This window comes from Pinus tabuliformis, chromosome 5_1 (genome assembly GCF_031772625.1).
Source record: "Pinus tabuliformis cultivar Carrire ecotype Pingquan chromosome 5_1, CPIR1, whole genome shotgun sequence".
Taxonomy (NCBI): Eukaryota; Viridiplantae; Streptophyta; class Pinopsida; order Pinales; family Pinaceae; genus Pinus; species Pinus tabuliformis.
This window is the reverse complement of record NC_142305.1, coordinates 859,657,824-859,669,026: the sequence shown is the minus strand read 5'-3', so window position 1 is coordinate 859,669,026 and position 11,203 is coordinate 859,657,824.

Genomic DNA, 11,203 nt, shown 5'->3' with positions numbered 1-11,203 from the left:
TTCCTATCATCCCCTAAGAAGACATCACCACCATCGTATTTCTCATACTCGCAAAACCACTCTCTATGGGGAGTGAAGTGAAAGGATGCACCTGAGTCAATCAACCATGCCTCATGTGTACTTGAAGAAGCCAAGTACACATCCCCACCTTCATCTGAGGTGGTTTTCACCTCTGCAGAAGGAGCATCATCAGATCTCTTTCCTTTATCAGAAGCTTTAGATTTACAGTCCCTTTTGTAGTGCCCTTCCTTTCTGCATTTCTAGCACACCACCTTTACAGGTTTTCTTGGAGATTTGGATCTCCCTCTAGATTTAGATCTCCCACTTGATGACTTATTTTTGTTTCTGTTCTGGGACCGACCTTGTACAGACAAGGCATCACCATTCTGGCTCTCCATATTTTTCCGTCTCATCTCCTCCATCAGCAAGGATGAGACTATTTCATCAAAATGCAAGGCAGTTGCATTGCTACCTATTGCAATAACCAGACTATCCCACGAATCTGGTAGAGAACACAACAAACTGATGCACTTATCTTCATCTGAAATTTTAATATCAATAGTTGCTAACTAACTTACCACAGTAGTAAATGCGTTTAGATGCTCTGTCACTGAGTCTCCATATTTCATCCTCAGGTTATACAGTTTTTTCCGCAGGAACAGTTTATTCACCAAAGACTTAGATTGGTACAAAGTCCCTAACTTATCCCACAAAGCCTTCGCCGTAGCTTCCCCTGATACATCAGCGATACTGAATCTGAGACACATAATCGTATTGTGCTCTTTGCCTTCTGATCCAACTTCTTCCATTCTTCATCAGTCACTCCCGTTGGTTTAGTACCCGGATCTACCGCGATCCACTAATCCTTACCCACCAACAGATCCTCCATCTTGAGTTTCCACAACTCAAAACTCTGACCATTAAATTTCTCGATCTCTATCTTTCCACTGCTCGCCATCTTCTTTCACCACCAGAATCAATATCGCAGATTTCTCACTGAACAGGGTCCACCATAGGCCCGAGCAAAACCCCTCAGCAACAAAGGCGTCCCCTTGAAGCCAAAACAACTCTGATACCAAATGTAGGTTTTAACCTCGTACAGAAATTACCTGCATATGAATTCTAAAACACAGAAAATAAACAATGTGAGAGAATAACATATAAAACACATATACACAGAGATTTTCCCTTGGATCCCAAAACCGGGATTGCAGCTTGATTTTTCATTATGTTCCTTTCAATGTTATAATGCATATTTATACATGCCAAAGAATCCAATACCATGGACTGAAAACCATCACGTCCAAAAACATGTGCGAAAATCATGCACAAAACCATAGGTGGGTCCGCCCATCCTAACATAAGGTCCAAAATTACAATTTTCCAGGGCGCTACCCCAGACCCTATAAAGTGGGGTTACGGGTATGCCTCAAACCCCCTGTGACCCCCCCCCCCCGCTACACAATCAGTGCAACGAAGGGGAGCTATGCCCCCCCTCTAACCCCCCGGTTAACTACGAGGGCTAGTCGTGGCAAGAATATAACACAACTTCACTAGGTCATTTGTATCACATTGAGCATCAATCATCAATTCATTTGTATCACATGTTGCATCAAAATTTTCAATTGGATCTTCACTACTACTAGTTGCATCATTTAGTAGTAGAACTTGTTGGATGAGATCATTTGTGTCACAACATTCATTAACTTGGTGGATTAGATCATTTGTGTCACAACTTTTATCAACATGCTGAATGAGGTCATATGTTTCACAATTTAAATTTATTGTTTGGATGAGGTCTTTTGTGTCACACTCTGCATCTATCATTTTTGACATCGTGCATCAAGTAGATCTTATTTTTCACTCAATTTTATCTGGAGTGCATTAATGAGTTGTTCTTTCATATCTAGTTCATTTTGAAGATCCTTTGTTTCTTCTAATATGCTAGTCATCTGATTGATTAAGTTTTTATTTTCCTTTAACTTCTAGTCAAGCACCTCAATTTTGTTGTGTAATCCATGATTTCACTCTTGCAATTCTTTGATTTGTAGTTTTGCACTTTGAATATGTTTTCCTCCTTTACCCATTTTGGTATTTAACACGCTTGCTTGATTATCATGCTCACTTGCTTTAACACTCACTTGATTTTTGTTTCAATAGGATGAGGGTGTCAAATACCACCGAAAATGCACCCTAAAGAATTTTTACAATGAAATGATGACAAATGACTTCTACAACCCCTCTAATTTCAACCTTATCGCTCCAAAATTAAAAAATCACTTATCACTCCAAATACAAAATATGTCCTCATTATTATAAATTTTGTTTTTTTTTTTAACTTTTATGATTGCTCTTATCCCTCCAAAGAAAAATATTATCTCTCAAAATATAAATGAAGTCCACTTATTACTCCTTTAAAAAATGTGACCTTTTAAAGTTACTTTTTAACAGTCCTCATAAGTGGTAAGAGAAAACAAAATATTAACATAAAATTTCATGAGCAATGCTAAACCTGAGATTTTAGCATTCATCGTAGAAGTCACTAATATTGCATGATGATACAATTCCTCGTTATTGCGATAATGATACTTTAGGATGTCGCACATTACATTATGTTCTTTGATGAACAAGGCTTGGAGAATCGATAGGCTAGCCCATGAATTACAAACATCTCTAATGACAACAATTCCATCACTTTGATGCAAAAGAAGCCCATCTTCACCCAACTTCAGCTTTCCATCCTTGAACGTCTTACTTTTCTTAACTGGTTAATTTAATTTCCATAAACTACACTCCCATCCAGGAAGTTATTCTATTAAGGTATCCTCTTTGTAGATACCAGTAGGAACCTCATTGCTTTTAAAAAAATCCGAACTCTTTGAGTGGGCATTGTGATGCAACGCTCAATGGGGCACTTGCACATTGTTATACCAAGCTTACTTCCATGTTGTTTGATGTTTTAGCAACAAATTTAATGTCTATTGTTGTTTGGGGTGAAATGGAGGACAACGAATGCAAGGGATTACACAATGCAAGGAAAATTGGAGACCTCACTCTTCAAAATGGGTAGCTTGAAAAAATCTTCAAACTGTCTATCGACATAGTGGAAGATAGCTAGGAGCAAGATAACTTGAGAAAAGTTAGAACCCAAAGGAAGGAAACTAGGTGAAATGTAAAAGGTGTCTTTATTCACTTATTTTCAATCTAAGTAGTTGAAGTTGTAAGTGTCTAGGTTCATACTAAAGGCAGCATAACTTGCTGAAGTGACCATCGAAGCTAAAACAATTTCTTGATAATTTATCTCCAATGGACTTAAAGGCATAGCATTGCCAAAAGAGTCAATTTGATCGTCGGTAGGGATAATCCAAGAATCTACAGAGTCTGAGATCATACTGACCGAATGAACATTTGGAGGTGGAAGAGAAAAGGTATCCATTAAAGTAGAGTCTTTGAAGAGACCTGCTCCCACGCTCTCGTAAGGAATCTCAGTATTGCCCACATAAGGAACGTTACCGTTCGATGAACCAGAAGAAAAGAAATACAGTTGATCAACCATGACTATTTTTCCTTCGTGAGGAAAACGAAGTACGTAGAACAAAGAAGACACCACACAAAACATGGCGTGAGTCTAGCTTCATCTGAGAAGAAGGTTGTAGTTGAGATTGGCATCTACAAATTATACTTCTAATTCAATGGTCTTGCCTTCTAATGTAATTGGTAAGTTCTTGAGAATACCATATGACCGTGAACCTCTGCCCTCAAAGGCTTCCAAGCTATTCGGAGATTGGTTAAGAGGAGGAGAGCCAATGGCTTTCCAACACGCAATTAACATGATGTAGGTAGAGGCACCTTCATCAATAACCGTTCGACGAATCATCTTTCCTTTGATAAGGACATGTATCAGAAATGCAATCTAATGAGGAAGATGAGGTACATGATTCTCTAGATCGAAAGTAATCAAACTTGAATAAGAAGGATCGATAACACCTATAGAAGAAAATAGTTATTTCGATTACATTGGATAGGATTGAAGAACCTCCAAGGCAGACATCGCCGAAGGTGCTTGAGCTAAATCCTAAACAATATTGTAATGTTGCGCAACTCTAGCATTCAAATTGAAAGATGACTTCTGAAGAACACCTTTGGGGGGTGGCTTGATGATTCACTGTTAGGGCGCTCGATATGGAGCGAACCAGAAGAGGACGAGTAGAAGTAGAAGGAGTATCATTGGCTTCTTTCTTCGTCATCTACTCAGACGTAGCTTGATAGTCCTTGGTTCAAGTAGCGATCGAGATAGATGATGAACCTTGCATCATGAACACTTGGGAACCCGAGGAAGAAGAAGACTGAGGCTGGTCTACCAATTGGGTTTAATTTTATGGAAAGGGTTCCTTTAAGATAGTCGGAGTCCCTTTCAACAAGCGACTAACTTTAGATCGTCAGGGACAATCCTTAGTGTAATGATCCTACTCACAGATGAGGCATGGATACTTCGGCTTTCTTCGAGAAGCATCATCAGCAGAAGATTTAGGAGGGTCTTGTTTTGGGGCATTGGCTTTGGCCTTACCTGTTCCCTTGTTTTTACCATTAGAGGCTTTGTTTGCTGCGGTAGATTGGAAAACATGAACCTCAGAGGTTTTATCAAGACTAGATGAATTCTTGGAGGGATTATTGGAACCAGTGTTCAAGACCGACTTCTTCTTCGAACAAGATTTCGCAAGAGTCTGAGATATGGAACCAATCACACCGTCAACAGGTAATGTATCTGGAGACTTCGATGCTGTTAGATCCGATGATGGTCTCAGAGCATCAGGTACCATCTCATACAATGTGCAGATTACGAATAGACTAGGTCTAAATACTGGGCATGGGCGGTATCTTGCTCTTCAGTAACACATCCACCCATGGCTATGTCCTTAGCAATTTTTCTGACAAATGATTTTGTGAGCTATTCTGTCAACAACTCAATAGAAATCTCAAAATTGATGAGGTGATGTCGATGTCTCCATTCATGGATATGATCAGAAATGTGGGTCGCGGTGTCTTGCTTAAGTGACATAAGCAAATGGGTGCTAGTTTCATAGCGAACCAGTAGTTGGAATTGAGTAAGGAAATCCATAGCGAGAGAGTTGAAGTCACCGTAGGTACCTCGAGGCAATTTGATTTACCATTTAGCGGCAACATCTGTGAGATTTCTTTGAAAGAGTTGAAGATGGATAGAATCATCGACATACGAATCGGAGGAGCACCAGAGGTGATATTTCATCACTTGGGCTTGTGGATCCTCCTTTGCTTTTCCCTCAAATTTGGGGCAATCTCTTGGAATTTTCGTCGGAACTGGAGGCCAATAAGGTGAATGAAGAATGGGATCATTTGTAAGCCTTGAAACATCAGACAGTTCCAACGTAGCCAAAAAAGGAAATTGCATGTTAAATGGCATATAGGGCCTTTGAGGAGACCCAAACGACGGATTCCATCCTTGTTTGTAAGGATTTCCCCCCCACAGTGGAGGCTTTTGACCATATGGAATTTGGTTTTGTACCCACTAAGGGTTGCCTTGCGCGTAAGGAGGATTCTGTACTGGGTAGGTTTGATATTTCCCTGCCATAGGCCGTTGATGAGCATTGTACGCGGCATACAGGTTAGAAGGCTGCTAAACCTATTGACCCTAGATGTAAGGAGATTGACCCTGGTGATGCAAGGGTTGACCTTGACCTTGCAAAGGTTGACCTTGTTGATATGCATATAAGGGTTTTCGCTGCCAAGGTTGACCTTGTTGTTGCAAAGGTTGGCTTTGTGGCTGTAAAGGTTGCCCCTGCAGCTGCAAAGGTTGGCCTTGCGAGGAAAAAGGTTGGGAGGACTACTGCACAAGCTATGTTTGCAGCTGCAAAGGTTGCTGCGACTATTGCAAAGGTTTCCCTTACGGTTGTAACAGTTATCCTTGTTGTTGCAATGCTTGCCCTTAATGCTGCAAAGATTTCCCTTGCTGCTATGAAGGTTGACCTTGCTACTACAAAGGTTGTCCTTGTTATTGTAAGGGTAGCTGGACAATTCCTGTGGTTATACCTTGAGGGCATTGATAGTTCTTGAATTGGATTTGGCCATATCCACCAGGCATAGCGAATTGACCAAGCTGAACATAAGGTCTAGATTGAGGAATGTAAGGCGGATTAACAATGGCTTGTGAACCATATGGGACATAAGCCCATTGGAATGGAACCTGAGCCATATACGACTGCTGATATTGGACGTTACCGTACCCATATGGACCAACAGGGTTAGGAATAGCGCCATAAAAATGTTGATTCAATCCAACCATGTGAGTTTGTAATCCACTCACACTGGTTTCTCTTGACATGAGAGGAATATTCAGATCTTTCCCCCTAGGCGGTGGCACAGTCTGTCCACTTGTTGGAGGGATAGAAGAACTTACTGAGATCTGACCTGAGAAAGTCGGTTGAATCGGAAGAGTCGGTCAAAATGATGAAACAAGTTGAGACAAAATAGTAGTTGAACCAGAACTGAAGTGATTGCAGTTTGTACAATTGGTCGAGAGGTCGTGTTCTAAATGAATAGATCAGATGTAGGCATAGCGTCAAAAGACCAAATGGGGTTCTGATATAATGATGAGGTACTAGGAGTTCCCGAAACCATCTGAGCTAATGAGGTATAACCATGCAGCAATACGGGCTCACTAATCTTAGGATAAGAGAGAGACGAGACTCTTCCCGTATAAGGAAAACCTTCTAGAGGGAACTCATATTCCTGCTCATCATCTACGTGAGGAGTATGGGTAGTGGAGACTTCCGAATGACCTAGAGAGGAGACTGGGATTTCATCTTCTGATTCCATAGATAGCAACAACTTGAGATGAGCAATTGGAGATGAACGAGGAGATAAATCCAAAGGAATACCAAGTCGATCCTATGGACTGTACAAATGCTTTGGAGATATCACAATAGGATCAAACAATGGGTTTGGTGGATAAACAACTAGCCTTTGTGGAATTTCAGGAGTCAGTGGAATCTAGGGTGTCTTGATAGGTTTATCAAAGGAATCCAGTTCAAATTCTTGAGGTGACTAGGAATATGATGGAGGCAGACGAGAAGACAAAGGTTGGATACTCAGAACAATCCCAAGTTCAACACCTTGATCCTCAAGCAATTGGGGAAGCTCTGGATGAGCTCCTTGGGAGGACCCTTCAGTATCAGACAAAGAAGGGGAACTATGAGATGGACTCAATGGTTCAGCCATGATGGCTTCCCCTCAACAACAAAAAGGAAAGGAAAAATCCGTTTAGGGCTTTAACAATCTTGAAATTAATAGGGAATTACTCAATTTGGTCTAAGAAGTAATTGCTTGGGATTGACATGTTTACCATGGGTATTTAAATTTTAGAAACAAAAAAAAATTCCTTTTCATCTTTTAAGAGTCGAGAAAAGGGCGAAAAGGTGACTCTAGTCGCTTTCAATAGTTTTGCGAGCTTGAAAGGACAAGTTGCTCGATGATCTTTTCAAATTTAAAGAGTCAGAAAATATCAAATGACTGCTCAAGTGAATCTAGGTAAAAGGATTACCAAGTAACCGTGAACTGAAATATACACCTTAGCCAATAAATTGACCAAGGACTTGAAATACGTGCATGCAAACTCCCCGAATGCTATGTTTGGTGTATCACGTTTACAAGGTGACAGACTCGACTTCCTACGGATAAAGGATTGCAACCTAGGGGGTCTCCCTTTATATACACAATGGTACAGAGAGCACAAGTCCATGCTAGTGCTGTTTAATGCTGAAGCGAATGACAACTGCTAAGTTTTTAAGACGCTGGAACACGTCCCTAACCTAGAACACTAGATATGATCGTTAATGTTTCAAATGCTCCTTAGGTTAATTGATAGATCTTAAAGTTGATCTTGTAATTAAGTCTCAATTTCAAGGCCTTAACGATGTTACCTATTCCTAAAATGCAAACTAGATGATGAAATGAAATACTTCAATTCGATGAAAGCTATCTATGTAGGGAAGAAGATCACTCAAATCATGCATCAAACCAAATGCAAAAATGCATCCATGACACTCTTCAAACAATAAATGCAAAATATGAAATCTAATCTTTCATATGATAAACAAATGAAATGCCAAAACAAATCTTAAAGAAAAATTTCCTTAAGATATAATGATCATTTTTTTTCTTTTTCAAAAATGATACTAATGTAATCTAGTGCAGAGGAAAAAAGAATGTAATAAAACCAAGAAGTATGAAAATCTCTTTCACATCAATGATTTGAATGCAGCACAAAATGCTTCAAAAACTATGAAAATAATAGCACTTTCACTTCAAAACACAAACTTTAGAGAAAACACTTATTTTTTATTACAATGAGACAATCGATTTGTAATCTATCATTCGTCAAATGAAGCTTAAGTAACTTTCACTATATCCACTAATGAAAACAACTTAAAGCACAAGAACCAAAAATTGATCTGCAAAGTATGTCTGTTGGGTGTAGGAATTGCGTTGCGCAAACTCCTCAACACTCAATTGTCAACCTGAGGGTTTCGTAAACTTGGAGACAAAGCACAGGGAATGCCAGAAATGGTACGAACTTTTCCTATCTGAAGTCCTACTTCTTAAAGGAAATGCTTTGCAGAATCAGACAGAAAACAATCAGAAAGGTAATTAACACTAAAGCAACTCTAGCGCTGGAATGTAAAAGACAATTTGCAAGTAAATCAAGTAAAGAAATTCCACACAATGGAAACAATCTTAAATGTTGGAATGAAATGCTATGTTCATATTCATATGGATGGTCAATAGTCTGAAAAGTGGGCCCTTACATAATTTTGTCTTCCTTCTGATCTTCCTCTCACACAAACAACCTGTCCTTGCACTATTGCAATCTGTTTGCACTAGTGCATGTACAATATTTCTGTGTAAGAGTATATTTTACCTTCCTTACCGAATACTTATGTCTGAATGAAGGTGCTCTAAACCTCAAGGCTTAGAGCACTCCGTTTCCTTGACAAGAGACTTGCTCTTGCAATGAGGCAGAGTTCCTTTCACTCAGATTCCAAGTTACTTTCGAAAGAACTGAAAGATATGATGAAAAAGAATTGCAACTGTAAATGAAATTCTGAAGTAAATTATTTGTGAAAAATGAAATGCTTCAATTCATTAAACTTTGCAAAGGAAATAAACATCATGAAATAAAAGAACTTTAAAAGAATCAAACAATAACCTAAGTATTTTGCATGTGTTAATCAACTTTGGTACTTCACCCAAAATGCTTATGTTTTTTGCAAGTATAATATGATAATTTGATACAACTACTTCCAGATCTTTTAAAGATGAAATTTTAATACTGAAGACAGTTACTGAATTAATGGATCATTCACTTGCAAAATAATTGTAAATAATATGCAGGTAAGTGATTCACTGTTTGCTGCAATGAATGACTAGATCAAAGTGCAGGAAACAACATGCACTAGTGTAGGAAAGAGTTCCTTGCATGATCTGATTGAAAACAAATTAAAACAGAGAATTAGAGTAAAGCAAATGCAAGAAAGATATTTCATAAGCAAAATAAACACAACTACTCTCAAACCACGGATCTGTTTCACACATTAGCTACAAAAGATATTTTAAATCAAGACTTGAAAGATAAAGATTAAAACTATAGCATCACACAACTACAAACGAAATATCCACACCTTCTTTCTGAATAACGAAAGCGAGAGGGGTAAACGAGCTGGGTTGGCTGGGCCCTAGCCAACCAGCTTGTTCCCCTTCTAAGGAACAAAAAGGCTCAGCACTTCAAATGGACATCAAAGATAATCCAAACGTTGCGTATGCAAATCATGGCAGTTCTCTTGTATTACTTGATTTGGAAAATATACATTACAGAGTAGTCCAACCCCAGAGCTGAGGCGATAACCAGATTATATAAAACAAAATGACAGTCGATGGTTTTCTAGATTCCTACCTATGATCTATATCATATATATCCTTTCGGCTCTAGGTTGTTTACACTAATTACAAATATTTCTTGTTCAGGCCTTTCGGCTGAACAGACTTAGAAAACTGAAATTACAAACTTGGCCAACAATTATAATACACATGAACTTCGCTTGGCCGTAACCTAATTTTGGAGAATAATCCTTGTATGCGCACCACCTATTATCCTGCTTTAGTTCATCAGCAATTAGACTCGGAGTCAAGGATCGAGACCCATCCTCGTGGAAGATTTAGCTTCTCGGAAATCTTGGACAGTCTTCGTGGTGGTGCAGGAATCTACCTGCACTAGTCAACTCATTCATCATTAACAATAAGTTCCACAATTACTCTAGGAAATCAATATGAGTTACAATAAATATGTAAATAGGCATGAAATATGTATAAAAAGATTAATAAAGTGTTGTAATAAATCTTAATATAAAATATGAGCATGTGCAGGAATGGGTAACTATCTTGTACTAGTGCAGGAAAGAAGGGTCCTTTATTGAGATAAAACAAAGGTTGATATTGATGGAAATGGGGTAGAAAATAGGGAAATTTAGGATACCAACATACTCCCATCCCTAATTTGTTGTGTTTCCTCACACAACATCTTACCTCTGCAAAAAACCTTCAAAAATGAATGGCCAGCTCCTCAGTTCTGCACTTCAATGTTTATTCCTATTTTTACTATCTTTGGCTTCTTGTCTTGGGCTTTTCACAGCTGCTTAGTCACCTTCTTGAGGCTTCTATAACATCTGGAAGCCCGGTATTTCCATACCTTTTCTTACTGCTTCTGCCTCTTTACTTCTGCCAGTAACTCCACCTCACTCTGTTTCTGCCAACTTTGCTCTTTCATGACCTGTTTCAAAGCTTCCAGGTCATGGACTTGTTGCTCTAGGTCTACTATTCTGCTATTGAGGAAAAGAGTGGAGGGTGTTGTGCTAAGATCTTCGGGTGTGAACGTCTTTTCTGCCACAGACTCAAAACAGGTCCCATCATCGTCATCAAGGTCAAGGTTGTCGAAAGCCTACTTTATGACATTGCCGAGGGTTTCTATACTCGGGGTTTTCTCATTAGTGAGGGTTTTGATGCCCTCACCAATCTTCGTTCCTTGTGCACTCAATTCTCTGGGGCTCTTAACACCTTGTTCTCCCAGCGTCTCAGGGGATTTAGCACCCTGTCCTTCCAAATCAGTAGGGGTTTT